The following is a 23,203-nucleotide window of genomic DNA, read 5'->3' on the forward strand; positions in this document are numbered from 1 at the left end:
AAGTAGTACAATGTGTTTTGGGGTGTATTTTTACACATACTCATGCTGGGTGGGAGAAATACCTCTGTAAATGACAATCTTTTGATTTTTTTACACACAATTGTCCATTTACAGAGGTATTTCTCCCACCCAGCATGGGTATGTGTAAAAATACACCCCAAAACACATTGTACTACTTCTCCCGAGTATGGCGATACCACATGTGTGGCACTTTTTTGCACCCTAACTGCGCTAAAGGGCCCAAAGTCCAATGAGTACCTTTAGGATTTCACAGGTCATTTTGAGAAATTTCGTTTCAAGACTACTCCTCACGGTTTAGGGCCCCTAAAATGCCAGGGCAGTATAGGAACCCCACAAATGACCCCATTTTAGAAAGAAGACACCCCAAGGTATTCCGTTAGGAGTATGGTGAGTTCATAGAAGATTTTATTTTTTGTCAAAAGTTAGCGGAAATTGATTTTAATTGTGTTTTTTCACAAAGTGTCATTTTCCGCTAACTTTTGACAAAAAATAAAATCTTCTATGAACTCACCATACTCCTAACGGAATACCTTGGGGTGTCTTCTTTCTAAAATGGGGTCATTTGTGGGGTTCCTATACTGCCCTGGCATTTTAGGGGCCCTAAACCGTGAGGAGTAGTCTTGAAACGAAATTTCTCAAAATGACCTGTGAAATCCTAAAGGTACTCATTGGACTTTGGGCCCTTTAGCGCAGTTAGGGTGCAAAAAAGTGCCACACATGTGGTATCGCCGTACTCAGGAGAAGTAGTATAATGTGTTTTGTGGTGTATTTTTACACATACCCATGCTGAGTGGGAGAAATATCTCTGTAAATGGACAATTGTGTGTAAAAAAAATTAACAAATTGTCATTTACAGAGATATTTCTCTCACCCAGCATGGGTATGTGTAAAAATACACCCCAAAACACATTATACTACTTCTCCTGAGTACGGCAATACCACATGTGTGGCACTTTTTTGCAGCCTAACTGCGCTAAGGGGTCCAAAGTCCAATGAGCACCTTTAGGCTTTACAGGGGTGCTTACAATTTAGCACCCCCCAAAATGTCAGGACAGTAAACACACCCCACAAATGATCCCATTTTGGAAAGTAGACCCTTCAAGGTATTCAGAGAGGGGCATGGTGAGTCCGTGGCAGATTTCATTTTTTTTTGTCGCAAGTTAGAAGAAATGGAAACTTTTTTTTTTTTTTTTTTTTCTCACAAAGTGTCATTTTCCGCTTACTTGTGACAAAAAATAATATCTTCTATGAACTCACTATGCCTCTCAGTGAATACTTTGGGATGTCTTTTTTCCAAAATGGGGTCATTTGGGGGGTATTTATACTATCCTGGAATTCTAGCCCCTCATGAAACATGACAGGGGGTCAGAAAAGTCAGAGATGCTTGAAAATGGGAAAATTCACTTTTTGCACCATAGTTTGTAAACGCTATAACTTTTACCCAAACCAATAAATATACACTGAATGGGTTTTTTTTTATCAAAAACATGTTTGTCCACATTTTTCGCGCTGCATGTATACAGAAATTTTACTTTATTTGAAAAATGTCAGCACAGAAAGTTAAAAAAATCATTTTTTTGCCAAAATTCATGTCTTTTTTGATGAATATAATAAAAAGTAAAAACCGCAGGAGCAATCAAATAGCACCAAAAGAAAGCTTTATTAGTGACAAGAAAAGGAGCCAAAATGCATTTAGGTGGTAGGTTGTATGAGCGAGCAATAAACCGTGAAAGCTGCAGTGGACTGAATGGAAAAAAAGTGGCCGGTCCTTAAGGGGTAGAAAGCCCTAGGTCCTCAAGTGGTTAATAAGTGGGATCATAGTTGAAATGTTGATGAAGTGCTTTTATTGATATTCTATGATTAGCTTTGGAGCAATCTTTTTTCTTGGTATTTGAAATGCTTCTCTCTATCCATTGGCTAAATGTTTTCCTTCTCCATACAAAAGCCTAGCCCTTACCTAACTCCAACATAAAGTCTTTCCTAATGTCTAATCCTTCTTTCCTTCCTACCCTTGTATAGTCATTGTGATATTTAACCTACCTAACCTCTTAACTTTAATTGCTAAGACAGCCCCCTCCTACCTCTATCCAATTTCTCCCCATAAACCTCTTAAAGGAATCCAAGCAGCTTTTTTTCTGCAGTTTGTCCTGGTTTCTCTAATAGCTGTAGGCTCTGCATATTTCCCTCCTCCCCTCTGCCCTTAGTTATCCAGGGGAATGTGTGAATGTAATCACGTGTGACTCATCTTAACTGTTTGAAACACAGTGTCCTACCACCCCCCCCCCCCCACACACACACACACACATGCGCACACAAACACACACACACTTATAGGAAGTGATAAACACAACAAGGGGCGCTGCTGATACAATGAATATCTTAAAGGGTAGGGGGTTCTAGTGGCACACCTCACATTAACCCAATCGCAATAGATGTATAACTTCCACCCGCTGCTTCCTTATCTGGTGGGGTATCCCCTTAATTCCCACCTAAAACTGGTCAATGTATAACTGGTGTTGTATATAATGAATTAGGAGCGCTGGGTATATAGTAAATATGTCATTTATTCATAAAAGGAAAGAACCATATGAAGATATTGCACATCTATACATCACTCACAACTGCAGTCTCCATACACACCGAAGTATACTGGTTCCTCAGAATCACTATTTTGCCTAAAAATCTGTGTGCACACATAGGATACTAAAATAGTACTCAAAGTTTTGTAATGGTAATTAAAAAATTGAAAAATTGCTAATAAAAATGCTTCATAGTTTCCCACACATTGCCAACAATATTCTCAATGTTGCTATTAGGAGACCACGGGGTCCAATAGTCACAATAGACAACCCGTATGTTGGTATTGCTGTGTATACAGAAAAGGAGAAGCTCACCCTCAAAAGTTTCTGAGGAAGACAGACGTATATTCTGTCGAAACATGTCAATCTGATTCTTTTTGATCTAAGGTGTGGGGCGCCCCATCTATCCCTCTGGATATAAGAACAATCCCACTTTCAAGCACCCAAATCGCTGCACATGTACTAAATAAGCGGCAGAAGCTTATCTGTGGAGCGCAAGGAAGTGGACTGAATTGCTGGCTGGAACGCGGACGGAAGTGACGTCGCGCTAACCCACCATCCAACCGGAAGTCTACCCCCGGACCACGCTAACGGCTACCCCTGGAGACCGGCGGTGTGTGGCTGGTTGCGAGCGTACGGTGAGAGCGTATGCTGGGGCCAACAGCGGAATTTCAATACAAAAATCTGAACGCGGACTTACAGGATTCGCCCACAAAGGTCCATAGGAGGGTGAGCTTCTCCTTTTCTGTATACACAGCAATACCAACATACGGGTTGTCTATTGTGACTATTGGACCCCGTGGTCTCCTAATAGCAACATTGAGAATATTGTTGGCAATGTGTGGGAAACTATGAAGCATTTTTATTAGCAATTTTTCAATTTTTTAATTACCATTACAAAACTTTGAGTACTATTTTAGTATCCTATGTGTGCACACAGATTTTTAGGCAAAATAGTGATTCTGAGGAACCAGTATACTTCGGTGTGTATGGAGACTGCAGTTGTGAGTGATGTATAGATGTGCAATATCTTCATATGGTTCTTTCCTTTTATGAATAAATGACATATTTACTATATACCCAGCGCTCCTAATTCATTATATACAACACACACACTTATGAAAGCTTTGGATAGCTCATTAAGGATAACTGAAAGTCTGCCTCTTCTCTTCCATTAGTTAATTCTAATTATTGAGAGAACAGAACAAATGTTTCAATAAGTGGCCTGGAGACAGTACAAACCAGCACTATACAACAACAACTACAACAACAACAAAACATTTGTAAAGTGCTTTTCTCCCATAGGACCCAAAGCGAATAAGCTTGTCTCAGATCAGTACATAGTGGTGTGTGCAGGGGGAAATGTTATGTGATCATAAATGCTAAACTAAACAGGTGGCTTTTCAGTTTTGATTTAAATGTGTCCAGGGTTGGAGCTGTCTTGATTACATTTAGCAAGGCATTCCACAGGGTAGTAGGGTGGGAGAGAAGGCGCCCGAAGTGTGCGTATCTGATATGACTAATTACACGGTATAGTCTTTTGATTAGAAAGTATTGGATGGTCCTACCTTACAAAAGTAGTCCATTCACTCAGTTTAGAAAAAGAAATGAATACTTTATTCGGCACTTTTAAATGACAACCGTTTCACGGAAAAAATGCTTCCTCAGGTCGAATGCTGTGCTGCTCGGCAGAGTTCAGCAATCCTAAGTGCCTATGATTGCGTTGTCATTTAAAAGTGCCGAATAAAGTATTCATTTATTTTTCTAAACCGATTGAATGGACTACTTTTGTAAGGTAGGACCATCCAATACTTTCTAATCAAAAGACTATACTGTGTAATTAGTCATATCAGATACGCACACTTTGGGCGCCTCCTCTCCCACCCTACGGGCGAATCACCCCAAACCTGGGGTTACCACTTCTGGCAAGTAGATTTTTTGAAGGAGCAGTGACCACTGGCAGACAAAGCCGATCGGGGACGGTACTTCCCCACATGCGCACTACATGGTTGACAGGCTTGCAACCCAATTTTGTGAGTATAACAACTTATGAACTACGTTATTAAATTCCAACTCTAATTCACCATACTACACCAGATTGGGCTCCCGGCTCTCTTCCTTGTCCTTTTTTCTACCCTAACCCAGCATTCCACAGGGTAGGGGCAGCATGACAGAAAGCTCTGGCTCCAAAGATTTTTTTGTTGAACTCGGGGGGTGGTGGTCAAGTTTTTTAATCCTTTTGATCTGATGTTGTGGGTGGTGTGACACAGTTGCAACAAGATCCTTCAGGTATCCAGGGCCTAGGTCGTGTAGGAATTTGAATGTCAGTATTCTAATTTTGAAAAGAATTCTCCATTTTATCGGTAGCCAGTGTAGTGAGAAAATGATTGGTGTTATGTGGCAATGCTGGGGTGGGCTTGTTAACAGCATTCTATACTAGCTGCAGGTGGTGTAGGCCCTTACTATAAATATTTGTACAACTAATACTGGCAAAACTGAACTAACTATTTAAAAGTGAAACTGATGGTAAGCACTGGCCTAACTATGGGGTACAGGGGGAGGGGTTGCGGCAGGGAGGAGGGGCCCAGTCTTCTGTGGTTGCGCTACTATTAGCTGCTTTGTTTTTTTTTGCCTCTGAAAAAGATCCCTTTGGTTGTGAAACATGTGTGAAGAATTTTTGGATAAGTTTAGCTTTTGTATTGACTGTTTTGAGATGAACCTTTAACTGGCATTGGTTGTGATGTTTTAGAGTGAAAATGGACTGTTAATTACAAATTTGAAATACTGTTTTGTATATAGAAATAATTGAGAATGGATAACCTACTGAGGAGAGGCGTATAGGTAAGTATTTCTATTCAAAGTAATATCATTTATTTTTCATTTGGAAGTTCAGGTACTTTTCAAGTTTAAGCAATAAGAAAACACTTTTGATGGCATAACCACCCTTTAAACTGAGTGTCTTGAAAATGCAATGAAAGTACATCTATTTATACAAAAATGAGGATGTTTTTAAGAGATATTTTCAGAACTTTTTTTTTTTATTATCTCAGCTTAAAACAAGTTACTTATCTTCACATGGCAGGCTCATGACCGAACGTCATAACTCCAGGCATTGTGATTAAGCTTTCACATTTCCCAAGAATAAAAAAAGCTATTTTCTTCTCGTTGCAGACAAATATAGCAGCAAGTGTGATTGGATAATGATATGGTAAGATGAAAAAAAAAAAAAAAACTTAACATTCAGGTTGTTACAGGATGACAACTGACATCTTTGTGCATCATAAACTATATAATGTATCATTAAATTCATTATTTGCATATTATATATTTAAGCTTTAACACAGTTGTTGGCATTTGAATGCTTTTGTACTTGCTTTCCTCTAAAGTTATAATTAAACAAATATGAAGTGGTTCGTAGGCCGTGGCAGCTCTTAGCTAGAAAATACAATGTAAACAAAAGCAAACAATGGCTGATAAATGACCCTAAAGTGAGGTTTATAAATAAATAAGGGTGGTATGGCTGACTTATAAGGGAAATTACCACCCTGTAAGCGGAGCCATCTCTCTGCCAATTACCCAGAGGATAAACTTCAAGCTCCTAATTCTAACCCTACTGATTTCCATGTATCACTACAACCAAAGTCTCCAGTCTGGACAACTTTTTGTGATCCACAAAGGATCACTTACTCACATTCATGTATAAAGGACTTCTCACAAACATCTCCCCTCCTCTGGAACTCCCTTCCAAAATACATTTTTCATACTGGAACTTCTGATATCTTTCAAGTACACCTGTAATGAGGAAGAGGGTGAAGTAAGGTACTTACCTCAATAGTTTGAAGGCTCTGGATGGTCAAAAAGCTTTCTGGGCCCTCATAGAACCCATCTTACAGCACAGGATCCCTCTTTACCATAGACAAGTGCACCTGGACTGAGTATGTGTGAGTAAGGTCCACATACAGTGGAGGAAATAATTATTTGACCCCTCACTGATTTTGTAAGTTTGTCCAATGACAAAGAAATGAAAAGTCTCAGAACAGTATCATTTCAATGGTAGGTTTATTTTAACAGTGGCAGATAGCACATCAAAAGGAAAATCGAAAAAATAACCTTAAATAAAAGATAGCAACTGATTTGCATTTAATTGAGTGAAATACGTTTTTGAACCCCTACCAACCATTAAGAGTTCTGGCTCCCACAGAGTGTTTTTTTTTTCACACATACTGGACTGAGTATGTGTGAGTAAGGTCCACATACAGTATGCCACGTAGAATTAAACTTATACTGAGGTATATTAGTTAAAGGACCATAGTTGTGAAAAAGTATACATTTTAAAGTACATACACATAAAATGTACATTTCTCCAGAGTAAAATGCTCTATAAATTATTATTTCCCATGTTGCTGTCAATGATGGTTGGTTGTAAAAATCTGAAAGATCTGACAGATCTTGGACTAGTCCATCTTCTCACTGGGATTTTCAAAATTTCCTTTATTCTTTACAACAGCACTCCCTGCCAATGACCTGTACAAAGATTTTCTTGTACACTATTTTGGCAGCTGGATTTAGCAAATGCCACTCTGTAAGTGCTTTTCCCTGAGAATCCCCTATTAAAAAATGGACTAGTCCAACACCAGATCTGTCAAGAGTCTTACTGCATACTGTAAGTGAAAGCAACCTTGGAAAAAAATGATTTATAGTGCATTTTACTTTGAAAGAAATGTACATTTCATATGTATGTTTTTTTTAGATTTTACAATTTTCGTGATAGTTGTCCTATTAAGGATACCCAAGGTGACATGTGACATGATGTGATAGACACGTGTATGTAAAGTGCCAAGCACACTAATAACTATGCTGTGTTCCTTTTTTTCTTTCTCTTCCTAAAAGAGTTAAACATCACGTATGTAAGTGGCAGTTCCTGTCTGAGTCAGGACTGGGTCAGACTACAGTGTGATCCTCAGTGATAAGTAATTAACACTTATCTACGTAAGAATTAAACCCACCCCGGCGCTCTGCCGTGCATCCAGTTGAAGCAACTGCAGGAGCCCATCTAGCTCCCTAGAAGCGGTTGCTTGGCAACATGATGTACAATCCCCCGCCCCTCTTTGCCGCTGGCTGCGCACTTACTATTTTGACTTATTACAGCCACCATCGATGTTCCGAGATGGGGGTTGCCTGGTAACCGGACACATACTTATTCACTTCCCCTGCGCCATTGTATCATCTGATGAAAGCGTGGAACGTTGAAACACGTCATGATGCAATAGGCGCAGGGCAGCTGCCGACACCATTCCGTGTTCCTCATCCCGCTGGCGCTTTTGAATCTTTGGACTTCCCTAACTATTGGCCACAATGCAGAGGCAATCAGAGCGGTGAAACCATCTGTAGGACGCGGTGATGTACACTATCTAGTGTGATGAGCTTTGTTTTTACTTTTTACATTGTGAGTTTTATTCTACCTTTTATAAGAAGAAAATTAAAAAATTAATACACTAGAGAGCGCTCCTTTTTTCCATTTTTCTGTTTTCTGCCAGTGCACTTACTACAGTCCCAGAGTAATATAGGAGCAGCACTCATTGGTGGCTTAACGTGGTCCTCGTGGAAGTTCTGTTTGATTGAGCGCAGTGGAGCTGTGTTTTTGGTTAACACTATAAAATACTTTCCTAGCAGAAAATGGCTTCTGAAATCAGGAAAGAGATAAAAAGGGTCAATAGTTCATAGATTTTAGCTCTGCAAAAACAATAAAAGAGTAAAAACTGAAAAAGTAGATTTAAATATAAAATAAAACTGTGTAATATCTTAAAAAGTCATTTTTAGGAGAAGAGCTATAGATACAATTGTTTATTTGATTCGTTTATTTTTGCCTCGGTGTCCTTTAACCATTTCAGCCTTTTGGACATAGCTGCTACATCCAAAAGGCTGCTGCTGCGTGCTCCCATGGCCAATTGCGCGCACGCCTGCACACTCCCGTGCCACTGTCCGTTAGCCTGGGGATCACTGAATTGGAACTTAGTTCCCATTCATTGATCTTAGTCCCCATTAGAAAGAGTGACGGCTTCTATGAGAAGCCGCAATCTTTCTAAACAAAAAAACCCAACAAATTCACATCCTCACTACACTTCCTGTAAGCGATACATGATGGGAAAAAAATAACTCTGGCCATCAGACTCCAAAAAATACCCAAATAAAATGTTTAACTTAAAAATGTTTAACTTAAAAATAGTTACCTTAGGGTCTGAACTTTTTTAACCATTTCAGCCGCATGGATGTGAGCTTCACGTCCGCAGCGGCAGCAGCTAGAGCCAAAGGGACGCGCTTGTCACGTCCCTGCAGTTTGGGGGGTTTGCAGGTGATCGTGCGGGCAGATGCCCACGATTGTGCTGCTGCTAGCAGGGGAGATTGGCTGCAGGGGATAAAAGTCCCCTGTGCCAATCCGAGCATGTCCGCCAAGAATAAACACTGTTTTTGTTCAATCCGCCGCTGATTTCCGCCGGTTTCCGCCACCAATCGTTAAATTTATGAATGGAAACAATTTTCCATTCATACTCTCCCCGCCGCCAGTTTGATCAGGGACCGAAGGAAGCCTACATCACTTCCCCTAGTTACAATGTAATGATACATGGTATCCTATTAGTGTACAAAGTATGCTAATAGGATTTTTGCTCAGCGGGGACATCTTGTGACCAAATAGTAAAATACACCTACTGACTTTAGCGGAAAAAAAAATATCTTTGACAAGAGGGCATATAATTATTAAATATTGGGCTAAAGATTAGTGATGGATGTAAAACAGAAAAAATGCACCTTTATTTGCAAGTAAAATATTGTCACCATACATTGTACTAGGGTTAAAATTCTAACATTGCAATAACCGGGACAAATGGCCAAATAAAATATGTGGATTTTAAGTATGGTAGTGTGGATTATTTTAATATTATAATGGCTGAACACTGAAAAATAATGTATTTTTTCAATTTTCTTTTCTCATTATTCCCATCATAATGCATTTAGAATAAAATAATTCTTAGCATAATGTACCACTCAAAGAAAGCATAATTGGTGGTGGAAAAAACAAGGTATAGATCATTTCGTTGTGATAAGTTGGCGCTTTATAAATACAATAAATAAATAAATAAGTAGTGATAAAGTTATTGGGGAATGAATAGGAGGAGTGCTGACAGGTGAAAATTCCTCTCGTCCATAAGGTGAAAAATACCCACGGGCTGACATGGTTACTATGCATGTCAAGATTACAAGCTCGTAAATAGTGATGGACGCAAAACTGAAAAAATGCACCTTTATTTCCAAATAAAATATTGGTGCCATAAATTGTGATAGGGACATAATTTAAATGGTTTAATAGCCGGGACAAATGGGCAAATAAAATATGTAGGTTTTAATTATGGTAGTATGTGTTATTTTAAAGCTATAATAGCCGAAAACTGAGAAATAATGATTCTTTTCCATTTTTGTTCTTAATATTTCCCTTTAAAAAGCATTTACAAAAAAAAAAATAATTCTTAGCAAAATGTACCACCCAAAGAAATCCTAATTGGTGGCGAAAAAAAACAAGCTATAGATCAATTCATTGTGATAAAGTTATTGGCGAATGAATGGGAGGTGAAAATTACTCGACTGCATAAGGTTAAAAAACTACTGAAGGCTGAAGTGGTTAAGGGTGTTGCCTTTAATGAAGGCTTCAAGCCTTTGGCCAGAGTTTCCTGGCTCAAGCCAGTATAAAAAAAGGCAAGGAGTCGATAGGTGAGGCTCCCTAATGCTATTGGGCACCCCATGTAGCTGCAACTTTGCAGTTTTTTGAGTCCGCCAGGAGAATATTGCAATATGCATGTTATATTTCTTGTCTTGTCTGTGTACATACATTTTATGTCAGTATAGTTAATCTGTTCATGCTGCTTTTGATATATCTACCTCAATATATTTACCGTTTTCTTTGTTGTGAGGTAAAAATACTTCATATGGAGAAAAAAACAAAAACAAAAACAAAAAAAACAGGCAAGCAAAGGAGCCTTTCAAGAAAACCTGAACAAAAAATTAAAAATAAAAATAAAAACACACAGGTCATACTTACCTTCTGTGTAGTCTACTCCTCAATCTCTTTCTCCTTCCCCGCGTCCTGTTTGTCCACTGTGATCAACGGAATTCTCCGTACTTCATTTTCAAAATGTTAATGACCCTGCAACAGCTTCTTGGTCAGCACATTGTTAAACTGTAATATCAACCACTTGAGTCATAAGGAAACATGGACATTGCCTTGCACATCAGTTGTCCTTTCAACTATAACTGACAGCAACTGATATATAACTGACAGCAAATGATACATTTCAGTTCTGACATAATTTTGTCAAAACTGGAAGGGAATGTTGTTAGAAGAAAATGGTGAGCTTCTGAGTGGAACTGACGGTGAGGTGATAGTATAAATACGTAGAAAGGCCCCTTAGCGCACTAAGGGTTAAAAAAAATTTTTTATTCAGTTTAAGTAAAATATAAATAGCAGTGCAATACACATATACAAGGACAGTGCTGCACAGTCATGTGTTAATGTATAATGACACACAATGTATGTGAGCGAGGGGCAAGCAGGTGTCATGTAAACAATCCTGCTACCCTTTCTCTGTTGCAGGTGTCCACACAGGCCCTATCTATATCACACTGGGAGGAAACACGACTATGCACTCTTTATCAGAAGGTGTAAATACACCTGATCTATCTGGGACACCAGAAACGCTCACGTACACTTCAGGCAGTTAGGTGAGATGGGTGCATCACCCCCTACACCGCACACAAACTTGACATGTTTCACTCGTAAAGGAAAACGAGCTTTATCAGGAGAAAATATACATATATACAGTGATATCTAGTGAAAAATAACAAAACCCCCACCATAAATAAAAAAACTGCCAGCTTAAAGAGAACCCGAGGTGGGGTTCTGACAATGCAATCCACATACAGAGGCTGGGTATGCCTATACAGCCCAGCCTCTGTTGCTATTTCAATCCCCCCTAAGCCCCCCCTGCTCTCTGCTATCCCCCATAATTCACAGCCGCGCTGCCGACACACAGTGTGTCACAGCGGGCTGTGTTTACCTCTGTACTGTCAGTCTACCGCTCCCCCCGCCTCCTGCATACAGTAGCACCGGTCCCTGCCCACGTCCCTTCCCTCCCCGCTGATTGGAGGGAAGAGACGCGGGCGGGGACCGGAGCTATGCAGGAGGCGGGGGAGAACGCAGACTGACAATACAGAGGTAAACACAGCCTGCACAGCACGGCTGTGAATTATGGGTGATCGCAGAGCGCAGGGGGAACTTAGGGGGGATTGAAATAGCAACAGAGGCTGGGCAGTATAGGCAGACCCAGCCTCTGTACCTGGATTGCATTGTCAGAACCCCGCCACGGGTTCTCTTTAAGAGCCCATCAGAGGCGAGGTGAGGTAAGTATGTAATATTCATTTGCAGGTACATCATGTATTTATTTTAAATATGTTTACTTGGTTCAGGCCCCCTTTAAATTCAGGTAACTATTACAATAACAACATAATCTACATTCTCACTGGTATTATGCAACACATTTATTTTAGGTTAGATTTCATTTAGTCACAACATTATGGCACATTCTCTTGCAGAGAAAATCACAAATTATTCAAAATGATGAATGTGAATGAAGTGGCCCCCCACCTTGTACAAACACAATCATTGTCACTGTTTACTCACACAAAGCTCCTGGAAGTCAAAACATACTTAATAATGTTGATTTTGTAATCAAAACATTGCACGCATATTTAAATATGCACAAATAGCTCTGTGATTTGCATACTAAATGGGGACTTCTACTTTCCTAAACAAATATATATATATATATATATATATATATATATATATATATATATATATATATATATATATATATATATATATATATATATATATATATATATATATATACATATATCTATCTATCTATCTATCTATCTATCTATCTATCTATATATATATATATATATATATATATATATACAAAAGTTGTGTGCTATATATATATTTTTTATTGCAAACAAGTTTAAGTTCCGCTGTTTTGCATTCATGGCAACAGTGCTCCAGAGTACAGATGTCTACTTTTGTATCCCAGAAAATTCCCAAATTCCTATCTTCCTACATGAACCCTTTTCTGCACTGAGAAGGATGTAAATCCCTAACCACTTCCTCTGTGACTTCATCTAAGCCACAAGGACGTAGATATCTTGTAGCTGAAGCACAGCTGTGCACAATTGGACTTGCTCCTGCGCACATCTCCGGCGCTATCTGATGCAGCACTGTTTAGTGAAATATATGCTCCCCGAGCCAATAAGATTGATTTTCACCATTAGGAAAATATTTATGTTAGCAGTTTGTAGTGAAAAATACACTCTGTAGCATTATTTCAGAATCAAGTATCCTCACCATTAATTGTAACAGGAACATAATCTAGGTTTTGTGATAAACGGTATATATAGACCAGTTTTTTTTCTTTTTTGACAGTAGCATCTTTATTTTTAAACTTACATTGGTAAAACTGAGAAATAATGTTTTTTCCCATGTTTTTCCCCATTAAAATGTATAAAATAACAAAATTGTTTTAGGAAAAAAATGCTAAACAATGAAAGTTTAGTTTGACTTGAAGAAAAAAAAAGATACATATTTCATTTAGGTGTCAGGTAGTAGGGATAAAGTTATTGCTGATTAAATGGGGACACAGCAAAAACATCAAAACTGCTCTGGTCCATAGGAAAGAAACAAGGTCTAGATGCAAAGTGGTTAACATCCTTTAGGACTATCCTTAGGTTTACTGAGATTAACTTGAAGGCCTAGCACAGTAAGCCATCAGCGCTTTGGGACAACCACGACTGAATGCCAAAAAGGGCTTTGCTGATGAAAGTAAATTCAAAATTGCAACGATCGTGAAGTTTCAATAAAAATTGCAATCACAGGCATTTTGCTGCAATTTTACCGTGATTTAAATGCAAGTTAATTGGAAGCATGTTTGAGGATATTTGCACACATAACATAACATGAAAGGCTGCGTTTTATGTCATGTTTCATTTTATCCTTTTTGCTGCGTTTTTACTGCGTTTTTACTGCGCTTTAATACATATTCAAAATGCATTTGCAGTTTATGCAAATTACTAGGAAGACAACAGGAAGTGGAAATACATCAAAAAGATATTTTTTTTTTCAAAAACGCATAGAAAAACGCATGGAAAACACATGAAAATGCATTCCATTGTGTTCCCACTGACTTTCAATATGTGCGTTTTTGATGTGTTTTTTTCAGATTATGCAACAAAACCATTTTTGAAAGCGCACGCATCGAAAACGCATATGCGTTGTTGATATGCGTTTTTTTCCTGCGGCCCACAGACTTCCATTAATGGCAAAAACGCAGAGTTTTACGCAAAGCTAGTGCTTTTGCTAAGTGTGCACCTAGTGTGCACCTAGCCTGAAAAAGCAAAAACTGTTCTTCAGTGTGTCTCTGAGCATTCACTTAATAATTTAAGTGAAACTTTACTGAATATAGCTTTATGAACAAAATTGCTTATTTTTTACATTACTTTATAAATTATTTAGTCACCCTGATTTATATTCTTAAATTTATCGCAAGTGGTAACAACTTTACTGCTGATAGGTGCATCACTTTGGAATGTTCATTTACTGTTTGTTCCAAAGTCAATGGAAACAACAAGTGGTCTCCCAGATTGCTCTGGGAGGAGAGCTCTGCATAACTAAACAGCGTAGGCTAAACATCACTGGAAGGACGGAGTTGCATACGAATATGCAGCAATATAGAGATATAAGAAATGTTTCAGATGCTGAAACTAGGATAATTAACAGAACAATGAGTAACTTGAATGAACTACTATATTCTACTATATGACACTACAGTGTCTCTTTAAAGAGGAACTCCAGTGAACATTTTTACAGTTGGCAGGTGATGTAGCTGCTGCATGGTTTTTGGCAGTTGGAAACAGCTATTTCCCACAATGCAGCAAGGTTCACAGACAGGAAACTGCCAAGAGTACGTACTTTTCTTGTTTTTTTGTGGGAGGGGTTTCACTACAATATCAGTCATACAGCGCCCCCTGATGGTCTGTTTGTGAAAAGGAATAGATTTCTCATGTAAAAGAAAGTATCAGCTGCTGATTGGGATAAAGTAAAATTTTTGGTCGGAGTTTCTTTTTAAAGCTCTTTAAAGGGTTTCAAGAGAATGAAAGCGTACTGAAGCCAAATATTTTTGCACGTAGAAGAACCAATTCTGAGCTAAGGTGCCTTGCATCAGAACTTCACTAGTCACAGCCAGGTAGTGATGAGCACAAATTTGGCATAATCATAATTTTGCAATTGTAATTCCCAATTACAATGCAAAACATAACATTTTAAGAAAAATCGTAATTCATCGTAATGTTGCGTAATTTTTTGCCAACTTAAGTGGTAAATAGCAAAGTCCCCATACATACTATCGTCAATAAAATGCCAAATACTATGCATGTTAAGGACAATATTGGAAACGAGTAAAAAAATTATATTTCAAAAAAACTTGTAGTTTTTGAGAAAATCGATTTTAAAAAACTCAAAGCAAAAATGGTTTCTAAACTGCTATTTTTTTGAGTTTAAAAAACATTATTCCTTTGCATTTTTATTCTCCTTAACATATGTATCAATTTTGATGATGATAGCGTGTACGGGGCTTTGCTCTTAACCGGCCTGAAATTTACACAAAAATTATGCAAAATTACGAATGGACTTTACGAAAGCAACTGAATGCCAATATCACAATTATGTTTGGCTGTAATTGCAAAAAATTACATGAGATGTTGGGTAATCGCAATTAGCTGATTACAATAATCATTAGGCAAAGGTCTCAAGCTGAAAAATGCATAGCCGTTTCCTCTTAAGAGTCTTAAGGCCTAGTTCCCATTGGGTGCATTCAGAAACGTATTTAAGTGCATGATAATACATGCATTGATGCACGTTTCATAAAGCATTTCAATGCGTTTTTTTTTAAGCTCACCCATACTATTTACATGAGCTTAAAGAGGAACTAAAGTGAAAATAATGTAATTAAAAAAGTGCTTCATTTTTACAATAATTATGTATAAATGATTTAGTCAGTGTTTGCCCATTGTACAATATTTTAAATCCCTGATTTACATTCTGACATTTATGACATGGTGACATTTTTACTGTTGGCAGGTGATGTAGTTGCTGCATTGTTTTTTTTTGGCAATTGGAAACAGCTGTAAACAGCTATTTCCCACAATGCAGCAAGGTTCCCAGACAGGAAACTGCCAGGAGTACGTACTCAAGAGAGTTTCATGTGGGAGGGGTTTCATCACAATATCAGTCATACAGCTCCCCCTGATGGTCTGTTTGTGAAAAGGAATAGATTTCGCATGTAAAAGGGGGTATCAGCTACTGACTGGGATAAGGTTCAATTCTTTGTCGGAGTTTCTCTTTAAACACACTTGAAGGCTTTTTGTTCAGCATGCGTTTTGCTTATTTGATGTAGCAGTTGTCAATAAAGATTTCTTTTCATTTGAAAATGGTTTTTCCTTCCTGCTTATTACCTAGAGAAAGGAATTAGGGGTAAGAAATACATCTCCAAATCACATTGCTGTTATAATTTAAGTAGGCCTCAGTTATTTGGACTGAGTTAGTCAAAAAGGCTTGAGGAGCAGACCTGCCCTTTAAGGGGATTTTCTCTTAGAGAGAAAATCTTCAGTTCTGTCAGAACTAGAACATACCAAGAAGCTGTTCTATGGACAAGGCCACAGGTCTCCCTGACCTGGGCATGTACGCCACTAGAACAATAAACATCAGCCATGTTTTATAAATATCCACATTCTTGTATGTATGTCAGAAGCCGCATTGAATATTAATCGAGTAGGTGTGTATGATGACACCACGAGTGGGTCCACCAATAGTTTGATCTAGGGGATGGCGAAGATGATGTCATATTTAACTCTTTCCTAGTCGGTATTAAAACCGGAGTGAGCTATGGGAGCTCACTCTGCTTCTTACTTTCACACTAGCTCACAAAGCTGACTGGCACCTCTAAGTATTTCAATCTTTTCTGTAATCTGATATAATGTATGCTGTACATAGGTAGTCTAGTGTAACTTAGGTTAAAAAGAAGGTACCTGATTGACTTCAGCAGGAAGTCTAATCAAGAAGCTTGTAACGCAACAGGAAGATTGGCGTGGCTAGGATATGATGAACTGTATCTATCTGTATTTCTTTTTCCTGAATAAACTCCGTAGACATTGAAGAAGCCTGAGAAAGTCTGTCTCCTGCTTGCTGTGTTGAGAGTCAAGTTATCTCACAGTCTGTGAGACGCAACTATAAGAAGTTGATGGTGTCGAAGCAAGGTGATTTAGAACAGTTTCTAACAATTGCTATGCATTTCTATGCGCTAAAAAAACGCACCCAGTCACTTGCATTGCTGTGCGGTTCACAGCACAATGCACAGAAATGTCTGCAACACCACATTTCTCAATCAGAGAGTAACGCAGCGCATAGATGTGAACATGGTACATTACAATCAATGGAAAAATCTGTACGGAGCTGCACTTTAAAAAGATGCACTGTGAACAGCAACACCCCTAGTGTGAACAAAGCCACAGGTATATTGGAAGCATGTCTCCTCTTTATGTTTTATCACCTTCCATAAACGTCTATGCTGTTAGTAGATCAATCAGAAGATACAACCTGTTCATTGCAACTGTTTGAGTCATATGAAAACGACTTTCGGAACACAATCCAATGAGAAAAGTTGCAATTGTCCTTAAATGACATTTCCAAATTGCAGGAGAACAAATGAACCCTGTTCAATACATTTGCTAAAACCATTAAATACTCTTTAACGGAGCCTTCTGCAGATTGCTGATTCACAGGACGTTCCCCTAAATGGTCCATTAATTTGTTAGTGACAAACTGATGACTTCAAAGTGCTAATGTAGTTTATACAGCGCAGGAGACGTCCCCCACTGATACACTGTTAGACATTGTGTCAGAACTACTTTATAGTTTAATAAAAATGTGGCTTAGTGACCCATAGTATACTTCTCAAGATTGACATAGCTGTGACATATTGTTTGTCTGGGCAAGAACATTATATATTATATATTAAAGCAACTTCTAAGACACCTTACTGTTACTGGAGGTTGGGAATGAGGCTTACCTGTTGCTACTGTAAGATAAGGTATTTTTCTGTAAACCTGGCTGTGACAAAGAGGACAAAAGTCCCTAGGGGTTCCTGTAGCCCCCACCCCTCCACAATTAATTGTCATCTCCCTCTCTCAATGTCCTCCTGGCCAATCCACTGTGCTGCTGTGAAGTCTGAGAGCCAGCTGGGTCGTGGGTCACTGCGCATGTACCATTCTGGGCCGCACACCTCCTCCATCACACCCCCGTGGCCAGGAGAGTTTTGCACAAGAGCAATTACAAGTCTTACAAGTTGACCATGCACAGAATGATCCAGGACCCAGGCCTGTGATTGGGGAGGAGCATGGCCAGGGCCGTGCATGTGCAGTAGTCTGCAACTGAGCAGAGGCACAGACTTTACTGAGGCTGATAGCACCGCAAAGGAGGGGGCCAGAAAGACATTGAGGGAGCTGACAGACTACAGGGGGCTGGAAGACACCCCAGGTATGTAAAAATCATTTTGTCCCCATTGTCTCAGCCAGGTGCACTTAAAAGTGCTGGCCCCCAATCACATGACTGATGCAAGTCATGTGATCGGGAGCCAGAGGCTGGCAGCATCGAGTGTGTGGCTGAGATGCATGTAGGAGACCTGCAGCGATGGAGTAGGAAGACATTACATTGGGGAGTGGAGGAGCACACACAAATATATATATATATATATATATATATATATATATATATTTATATATATATATAGTATATATATATATACATATATACTGTATATATTTTTGTGTGCTCCTCCCCTCCCCAATGTAGTGTCTTCCTACTCCATCGCTGCAGGTCTCCTACATGCATCTCAGCAGGCGAAAGTTGCAAAAGTTTAGGCAACCATGTTAGTCCTCATGATTTTTCTGTATAAATCGTTGGTTGTTATAATAAAAAATGTAAGTTAAATATATCATATAGGAGACACACACAGTGATATTTGAGATGTGAAATGACGTTTATTGGATTTACAGAAAGTGTGCAATAATTGTTTCAACTAAATTAGGCAGGTGCATCAATTTGCGCACAAAAAATGAAATCAATATTTAGCAGATCCTCCTTTTGCAAAAATTACAGCCTCTAAATGCTGCCTGTAGGTTCCAAAGAGAGTCTGAATTCTGGTTGAAGGTATTTTGGACTATTTCTGCTTACAAAACATCTCTAGATCATTCAGGTTTGATGGCTTCCGAGCATGGATAGCGCTCTTTAACTCACACCACAGATTTTTAATTATATTCAGGTATGGGGACTGAGGTGGCCATTCCAGAATGTTGTACTTGTTCCTCTGCATGAATGCCTTAGTGGATTTTGAGCAGTGTTTAGCGTCTTTGTCTTGTTGAAAGATCCAGCCCCGGCGCAGTTTCAGCTTTGTCACTGATTCCTCGACATTAGTCTCCAGTATCTGCTTATACTGAGTGGAATCCATGCATTCCTCAACTTTGGCAAGATTCCCAGTCCCTGTACTGGCCACACAGCCCCACAGCATGATGAAACCATCACCATATTTTACTGTAGGTAGCAGGTGTTTTTCTTGGAATGCTGTGTTCTTTTTCCACCATGCATAACTCCCCTTGTTGTGCCCAAATAACTCAATTTTAGTTTCATCAGTCCAGAGCACCTTATTCCAAAATGAAGCTGGCTTGTCCAAATGTGCTTTAGCATACCCCAAAAGGCTCTGTTTATGCTGTGGGTGGGTAAACAGCTTCCTCTGCATCACTCTCAAATACAGAATATCCATGTGTAAAGTGCGCCGAATGGTTGAACGATGCACAGTGACTCCATCAGCAGCAAGATGATGTTGTAGGTCTTTGGGGCTGGTCTGTAGGTTGACTCTGACTGTTATCACCATTCGTCGCTTCTGTCTATCCAAGATTTTTCTTGGTCTGCCACTTCGAGCCTTAATTTGAACTGAGCCTGTGGTCTTCCATTTCCTCAATATGTTCCTAACTATGGAAACAGGCAGCTGAAATCTCTGAGACAGCTTTCTGTATCGTTCCCCTAAACCATGATGGTGAACAATCTTTGTCTTCAGGTAATTTGAGAGTTGTTTTGAGACCCCCATGTTGCTACTCTTCAGAGAAAATTAAAAGGAGGAGGGAAATTTGCAAATGATCCCTTTAAGCACTCTTTCTCATACTTGGATTCACCTTTGTATGTAGGTCAGGGTTCACTGAGCTTACCAAGCCAATTTGAGTTCCAAAAATTAGTTATAAAGGTTTTGGAATCAATAAAATGAATTTTGTGCCCAAATGTATGCACCTGCCTAATTTTATTAAAACAATTATTGTGCAATTTCAGTAAATCCAATAAACTTTATTTCACTTTTCAAATATCACTGTGTGTATCTTCTATATGATATATTTAACTGACATTTTTTATCGTAACAACCAAAGATTTATACAGGAAAATCATGACGATTAACAAGGTTGCCCAAACTTTCGCATCCCACTATATATCATTTTTTCCTTATTTTTTTCTTATTTTATTTATTCTTTTATTGGGTGCCTGCACTTGTGGGTTAGGGGGTTAAGGGCCCTATAGACCCAGGGGGATCCATGCTATCTTTTAGCAGGGAGACTCCATACATTTTACTTACTCCCCTGGAGGATATTTATTGACATGCACAACAACAAGAATAAAAATAATGATAAAAAAAGTTCTTGTTTCTTTTAGACCAGCAGCACTGTGGCGTAGTAAGGCAGCACAGTGGCATACTGGTTAGTTCTCTCGCCTTACAGTGCTGTGTCTCCAATTTCGAATCTCAGCCAAGGCACTACCTGCATGAAGTTTGTATGTTCTCCCCGTGTCTGCCTTGGTTTCCTTTGGGCACTTCCTCCCACATCCCAAAAACATACAGAAAAGTTAATTGGCTTCTCCTTAAAAATTGGCCCTAGACTATGATACATGCACTACACAATACATACATAGACATATGACTATGGCAGGGAATAGATTGTGAGCCCCTCTGAAGGACAGACAATATACTCTGTACAGCACTGCAGGAGATGTCGGCGCTTAATAAATACTAAATAATACTAATAGACCAGCTAGGTTTAAGCTGACAGTAGGAAAATATAATACCAATGCAATGTTATTTTGTGTAGGTTGTCATCACTGACCATACATTACAAGCAAACCCCATGCATGATAATATGCCTTTAGAGTGGATATCATGAACGTCCTCAAGGCAATATCTACGGAGAAAGTTTATTATTAAAATATGGACTTTAATTCCATTAATGAAAAAGAACAGTGGTTAAGCCTAGGGGGACCAGCCTATTCATTAATTTGATGCTCCATTAGTGCTCTATAACATGAGCTCTGCGGAAAACAAAAGCAATAACATTTACAGTGCTATCATAATAAAATGATCAGATCTGTTACATGGGAGACATAACTCTGGGATAAATCTGCCTTTCATCTATCTTCATGCTGGAAAGTTGGGCCAAGAACATTTCATTTTAACAGGCCTATAAGATAACACCAGGGCCTCTGTATATTGCTAGCCATAGAGTCATAGATCCAGCTTGTTTAATAAATGATAATAATTATGCTCGAAACGCTGCCACTTTCACTGTCGTAACCTCTGAATAATGTATCAAGAACACACTCATTTATTTCATGAATATCATTGGACCGATTTGTTTAAAGATTGCAAATCAAATATACTTTTTTTTTTCTAACGCCTATTTAGGCTAGGTCCACACAAGGCACGGTTGCAGGACGGACGCTGCAGTCCGGGATCAGGGGAAGAAAAGTACCACCAGACCACAAACCGATCCTTTTTTTAAAAAAGTGCATCAGTTTTGCATCAGTTTTGCATCAGTTTCCATTCAGTTTTTTACCCCAAAAAACGGACAGAAAACGTCTCTATCATTAGGAAGGTAGTGGGAGGATTTTTTGGGCCAATAATAAAGTTCAGGCTATCCGTTTTCTCATCAGTTTTTGTTGCTATTTTGCCTGTGGACAGATGGAGATGCGTTTTCTTATTGCTTTTCACTACCCATCCGTGTATCCGTGGTCCGTAAAAATGCAGCAATTCCGGACCTTCCGTTCAGGTTTTGAAAACAGGTCCCTGCAAACGCAGACGGATCCGTTTTTTTGGGGGGGTGGGGACGACTGCTATTTTTAACATTTGTATCTGGGATAAGTTTCCGGACCTAGTGTGGACTAGCTCTAAGACTCAATTGTTTTATTTAAACTTGCAGCATGTCTGAAGGATTTCCTGTCATCCACATTATGACATCACATCACGTAACTTGTTCTGGAAAAAACAGATAGAGCAAACCTAAAGCGAAAAAAAAAACCTTATGATATAATGAATTGTATATGTAGTATGGATAATGAATAGTACATTAGTAGCAAAGAAAACAGTCTCATATTTGTATTATTATTAATAGTTGTTTTTATAACATTTCATCATTCTGTCACATTTGCAGTTTTAAAACCACATTGTCTTTTAAGCTATAAAACAAAGCAGAAATAATGACAACTTTGAACTTTCCTGCAGCAAAACCTTATCACGAGCTGTCTCTCAAGGTTTCTTGGCTGTAAAAGTGCTTCAGAAAACAGGACTGTAATCGAACCAAGTTGGGTTGAATAGTTTAAATAAGCTCTTTTGCTTAGATAACAACTGAAGTTTTTTTTTTTCTGCCTATACTGGAAAACAATATGAGACTCTTTTCTTTGCTATTAATGTTCTATTTCTCAGCTGTACTACAAATAGAATTCATTATATCATACGTTTATTTTTGCTTCAGATTTGCTCTAAAGGGATCCTGAAGTGATAGGGATATGGAGGCTGCCACATTTACAACAAACAACAACAACAAATAACATTTGTAAAGCGCTTTTATCCCGTAGGACTCAAAGCGCATAAGCAGGGCTCAGACCAATTATTGGTTGATTGGTAAATCGTGGTACAGAGGAAGAATTCTATAAGTCCGGAAAAGCCAGGCTAAACAGGTGGCTTTTCAGTCTGGATTTGAATAACTCCAGGGATGAGGCTGTCTTTACTAGGTGCGGTAGGGAGTTCCAAACAGCAGGGGCAGCATGACAGAAAGCTCTGTCTCCAGAGGTTTTGAGGTGCACTCTAGGGGTGACCAAGCTTATGGATCCTGCTGATCTGAGGTTGTGAGGGGTTTGGTGCAGCTTCAGCAAGTCCTTTGTGTATCCAGGTCCCACGTTGTGCAGTGATTTGAATGTCAGCAGTCCAATCTTGAAGAGTATTCTCCATTCTACTGGTAGCCAGTGCAGTGAGCGAATGATCGGTGTAATGTGACAGTGGCGAGGCTGGTTTGTTAGCAATCTGACAGCAGCATTCTGCACTAATTGCAGGCGGAGCAGGTCCTTTTTGGGAAGG

The 23,203-nt window shown here is 38.9% G+C and overlaps 1 protein-coding gene across 4 annotated transcripts in view; it reads right to left on the reverse strand.

Moving 5' to 3' along the window:
* The window catches only part of LOC137564227 (gamma-aminobutyric acid receptor subunit beta-2), a 522,582-nt gene that overhangs the window by 366,481 nt on the left and 132,898 nt on the right, over nt 1–23,203 (reverse strand). Inside the window, exon 1 of one of the 4 annotated variants that reach the window (XM_068277821.1) lies at nt 10,693–10,764. The exons of the other annotated variants lie outside the window; for them this stretch is intronic. The gene's annotated coding sequence lies outside the window, so the exon portion shown is untranslated. Of the gene's footprint in view, nt 1–10,692; nt 10,765–23,203 lie in introns of those variants that run through there. 4 annotated transcript variants of the gene reach the window in all.

Source organism: Hyperolius riggenbachi, chromosome 3 (assembly GCF_040937935.1).
Source record: "Hyperolius riggenbachi isolate aHypRig1 chromosome 3, aHypRig1.pri, whole genome shotgun sequence".
NCBI classification, from domain to species: Eukaryota; Metazoa; Chordata; class Amphibia; order Anura; family Hyperoliidae; genus Hyperolius; species Hyperolius riggenbachi.